Raw genomic sequence first — 5,878 nt, forward strand, 5'->3', positions numbered from 1 at the left:
GAAATTTATAGACACAGAAACTTAGTTGTCGAAATTTACGGAGAGTTATCGAGCTATAAAAACATGTGGGATTATCGAAATCTGTCAAGTTAAAGAAATATATCAAGTTATCAATATTTATTGAATTATCATTATTTATAGACTTAACGAAATTTATCTAGTTGTATTAATGCATGGAGTTCTTTCAACTTACAGAGTTATCGATAATTATTGATCTACTGAAATTGGTTGATTCATCGAATCGAAGTTTATGGAATTTTCAAAATATACCTATTAATCGAAATTTCAAGATTATATAAGCTTATTGATTTACCACTGCTTATCGAATTTTATCGTGCTAACAGAGGGTAATGAGTTATTAAAATTTTTCGATAGCTTTCAAAAAATGTGGAGCTGTCAAAAGTAACAATTTTTAAAGGTATCCAAAGAATTTACATTTTTGAGTTATCGAAATTTATCGAGCCCTTGAATTTGACAGTTATTGAAATTGGTCGAGTTAACCACTTTTGTTGAGTTATCGGATTTTAGTGTTTTTGAAATTCATCGAACTATCGATATGTATCAAATCATTAATATTTACCGATAACGTGAAAGGTATCGGGTCAATTCTAAGTCCTGCTGAAGTCCAAAGACCTTCTAAGATAAAAAAATTTTAGTTTCGTTTTAGTTCCAAAGCAGAAGATGTTCCGGTAGGTTAATTTGTACCGTATAAGTTTTGGTACGTGTTAAAATAGAAACCCTCTCCAAGGCTCCTAAAAACTAGAAAAACTGTCAAATTTTGACAATAACTCGCCCTCTAGTATCATATAATACGCTTACGCGATTATGCTGCAGCCTTTTATTCGGACATTCACAGTTCTTCTTTTGGTCTTATTTTGACAACGAAAAAGGTCAATAGAATACTAAAACAAAAATTGAACGTAAGAAAACAAAACATATTTGATGTAGAAAAGTTAAGAATTTAATTTTTTTTAAACATATTTTTTGTTTGTCTATAAATTGACCTAATTGACTAAAAGACGAACGGTGAATGTTCGAATCAATCGTTGCAGCAAAATCGCGTAAGTGTGTGGCTGTTAATTTAAAACTGTGTCTACATTGTTTGTGATTTTCGTATGTGTGGATGCCTTAAAAGCTAACAAAAAAACCATATATACAATAGACTGCATCACTCCCCATACAAAAAATAATAATTTTTCCATTGGAATTATAAAATCTACTGTATTTTAAAACGTCCACCAAAATATTTCGGAAAAATATTAAGATTTAAGTGAGCTGGACCGATTTGAAAATACCTCCAAAAATGGTTTTTTTTATGAATAAAAATAGTTTCTTAAAGATTTTTTTTGAAAAAATCCCCTCAAATGACAAAACGGTTTAAGCTTAAAATATTTGCATAAAAATATTTAAAAAAAATTTTAAAAAATTTTAACGGAATCGTAATGATGATGCTGTTTTTAACATTTTTCAAAGATTGGTATAAGAAAAACTTGAATAACTGAACCTAAACTCTTCCGAATTAGACTTAAGAGGTGTCATTGGAAAGGTATTTTCTCACCCTTTTCATTTATTTGCTAATAAACTTATTCAAAGGATGGAAGAGAAAGGTAGGAGAAACGAACCTCATTTAAAGTTGAATTAAGATGTTTTGGTATTCGAAAAAAAAGATGGGACACGAATGACGTTTCTTTTGGCCAGAAATGAAAACGGTGTGAAAATGCCTTTCTACTGAGATCCCATAAGTCTAAATCAGAACAGTTTTGGCCCAGTTATTCAAGTTTTTCGTAAATCAATCTTTGAAAAAAGTAAAAAAAACAGCATCAAAAATCTCATTCTTACGATTCCGTTGAAAAGATTTTTAAATATTTTTATGCAGATTTTTTAAGCTTATTCTAATTTGTCATCTGAGGGGACTTTTTTCAAAAAGTTCTTTAAGAAACTATTTTTATTCATAAAAAACTTCATTTGTGGAGGTAATTTTAAATCGGTCCAGCTCGCTTAAATCTTAATATTTTTCCGAAATATTTTAGTGGACGTCTTAAAATATAATACATTTTGTAATTCCGACGGAAAAACCGCAACTTTTTTTGGTGATGCAGTCTAATATACAGTATACTATTGCGTAGCTTTGTTTTCACAAAGTTTAGCTGACTAAATAAAGTTCCAGGTCTGCATTACATCAAGGTAGTGAAAGTAAATTAAGTGCAGATCAGAAAATACTTTGTTGCCAACTGCACCTGTATAAGTTTGAGCTTCTGCCCAAAATTTCATTGTGTTAGTTATATTATCCATTTCACAGAATGAATTCTATCATACTGAAATTTCATTTTTCGATGATATCATTAGGGACACGAATTTCGATACGACACAATACCATATCGTTGCTTTTGGCATTCGATACCGATATTTTCTACTCGATAGTTTTAAAACGATATTTTTTGGAATCTAGTACCAGAACCCTAGTATCGTATCGAATGTCATAAACTCACATTTCAACACTGAGGGAAAAAAATTACTTTGTGTACGATGGAACTTACTACCAGCAAGTTTATGGTATGTCGATGGGTAATCCTCTATCGCCAAATATAGCGGACATAGTTTTAGACAAAATTATTTACGCCAGCATTATTGAGCTAAGAGACACTGACATATATATCAAATACATAACCAAATATGTAGATGATATATTCGCCGTAGTTAAGATGAAGGACGTGGAAGAGATTTTAAGAATATTTAATAGACATCATACAAAAATACAATTCACCCTGGAGAAAGAAAAAGATAACAAATTAGCCTTCCTAGACATAGAAATATATAAAAATAAAAACAAGCTAAAAACTTATTGGTACACCAAAGCCGTAGCATCCTCAAGGATGATCAACTACCATTCCAACCACCCATGGACTCAAAAGAGAAACACGGCTATAAATTTTATAAACAAAGTTAACTCCTTAAGTGACCAGGAGTTCATGGATCAGAACAAGAGAAAAATAAGAAGCATACTATGGAAAAACGGGTATCCTAACAAAATAATAGAAAGCTTACTAACAGCAGCAGCAAACAAAATCACATGTAAAAGTGGCAATACAAAAACAAAGGAAGACAATTGCAAAATATACACAGGCGTCACATACATATATACCTAAACTTACGGACAACAAAACGCTACGCAAAATTATTAAAAACAACAACGTAAGCTATGCACATAAACCACATCACACTATCAAAGCCATTTATACCAAAACAAAAGATAAAATTGGTAAGGAACAACTACACAATGTAGTCTACGAAATAAAATGTCAAGGCAAAGAAGGAGAAAACTGCAGCAAGGTTTACATTGGAATAACGAAGAGATCGCTTGGAACGAGAATCAACGAACATAAGCTAGACGCCAAAAGCAACAAGAGTACCACAGCATTAGCGCAACACCTGACGGAAACATACAGCTGATTTTGACAATGCAAAGGTTTTGGACGTGGAGAACAGAACGAGAAGAAGGACGACATTAGAAGGGTTGCGCATACAACAAAAAATAACTGAAGCAATGAACTTCAAAGAAGACGTAGATAATATAAACAGTGCATATGCGACTGCAATTACACACAATGTCTGAGGTTTGACGATGAAGGATGTGCAGTGTTGTTTAACGTGTCTTAATGTTTTAACTATGTTTAATTTATGTTGTGATAATTTTATTGCTTAATATTAAAGTAAGTGTAATTAGTGTTAAATTATTTTGTATTGTCTTATTTGCTCCTTGTAATAATTATTCGTTATTATTATGTTTTTCGTATTTATAAATATATAGACTCCCTGAAGAAGACGCGAATATGCGTCGAAACGCGTAGGAGAAGAAGTAAACACTTGTTTTATTCAATATAACCGGCCAAAAAGCTCCATACCCAATAGCATTGAATTTTTAACCTTGGCCCACGGAAAATAATTCTAAAATTCTTTTGTTTTGAAATTTAAGCTGAATTTATCGCACAAATATTTTGCAACACGCCGAAAGGGTCAGATTTGATTCTTGTATTTGCTAAGCGCATTGCAAAGCTTCCTATCCGATTGTTGATGTACGCGCCTTGATGTTGTCATACAAATGAAGATTTTCAATGACAGAAATACCCTCCTAGGCTTGACATTGCCTGCCGTGGGCCGACTGCTATTAAAAGAAACTACTTTGGGATGTTGGTCCAAGCAGGGATCGAACCTTGGTCCTGCCGGGTAGTATCTCGCATTTCTAGGCACTCGACCATGGCGCACAGTGGAAGATACTCATACATTTTTTTTTTGGAAATTATTAGGAGTTGGCGTAGGGATTAAATTTTTTATGGGCATACATACTGAAAAATACGAAAAATTAGCGTGATTGTTTATTTATACCTCCCATACGAACCTAACCTCAAAAATACTATAAAAAGCGAACTAATGAATTTTGTCCATATATTTATAATAATGTTGTAAGGGAACACAAAAAACATTAGCTTAATCGGTATATTTTATTGCATACCTCTCATACAAACCTAACCTCGATATATAAATTCTTACTTAATATTATAAATGCGAAAGGGAGTTTGCTTGTTTGTAACGCTTTTACGCATTAACCACTGAACCGACCATCATTAAGTTTTGCACACCGGTATCATTTAGCCCAACTTGAAATATAGGATAGCCCTTATTTCGATTAGAGAAGGGGGCGTGGCAGCTCCCATACAAATGCGATTTTTCCTACAGCATATCACTGGACGTATGAAACTTAGTATGGAGATTATTAAAACCAGCACCAAACGCATGAAGGAAAATGTGCGTTCTTAGAGAAGGGGGCGTGGAGCCTCCCATATCAACTAAATTTAAATAATCCAATTCAATTTGAATTAAGTGAATTAGGTAATTGAAATTTGTTATCACAATGTGACTGCCAGACAAAAGGTGTTGAAGAAGATTGTAGTTTGAAATTATTGTGAAGAGAGTTGCCACCTATTAGCTAAGTGGAATTTAATTAAATAATTCACAAGTCATGTGAAATATTAAAACAAAAAAGTTTTAAGGAATACTTTGTTTGAACATTTAAAATATCTTATAAGGGTTTGAAGAGAGTTGCCAGCTGATAAAATATTAAATTCACTTCAAATGAACTTTTACAATATGGTTATCATCCGAAATAGTTTTGAAAAAACGTTATTTCTAAATGACATTTAGGAGGGTTGCCAACTGTTTAAAAAATTTAATTCAACTTGAATTAAAGAAATAAGGTTATTGAAATATGTATCACAATATGAGTGTCAGACGAAAAAGTTTCAAGAGGCTTGTAGTTTGAAAGTATTTTGAAAAGTGTTTCCACCTGTTTGAAAAGTCAAATTTAATTAAACTATTCAAAAGTTATATGATGTATTAAGATATGCGTGTCAAACGAAATAGTATTAAAAAAAAATCAATTGGAACACTGAGAATATTTTTGGAGTGTTTAAAGCGGTTTACCGCCTGTTTGAAAAGTCATTTTAAAATTATTTATGTAATAAGTTAAATAAGCTATTACAATATGGGTATCAATATAAATAGTTTTCAATGGGCCCCATTTCTGAACTCTAGGCACGAGGGTTGCCAGCGTTTTAAAAAGCCAAATTCAACTTGAATTAGGGGAATGCGTAATTTAAATATGTATCACAATATGGGTGCCATAAATGTAAGGATAACCTATGTTTTTGTATACGTTTAAATGAATAAGGAAAATGAATTAGCAACAAGAGTTTACGGGATGTACATAGCTCAGTGGTTAACGCTTCTGACTTTGAACATCGAATTCGCAGGTTCAATCCCTGCTGAAGTCTAGAAAAAAGAAGTCTGATGAGGAGATGTGGTGATCTCCGAAATAGTGCTA

The sequence above is a fragment of the Rhagoletis pomonella genome, unplaced genomic scaffold (genome assembly GCF_013731165.1).
Source record: "Rhagoletis pomonella isolate Grant_MI unplaced genomic scaffold, Rhpom_1.0 Rhpom_scaffold_00363, whole genome shotgun sequence".
NCBI lineage: Eukaryota > Metazoa > Arthropoda > Insecta > Diptera > Tephritidae > Rhagoletis > Rhagoletis pomonella.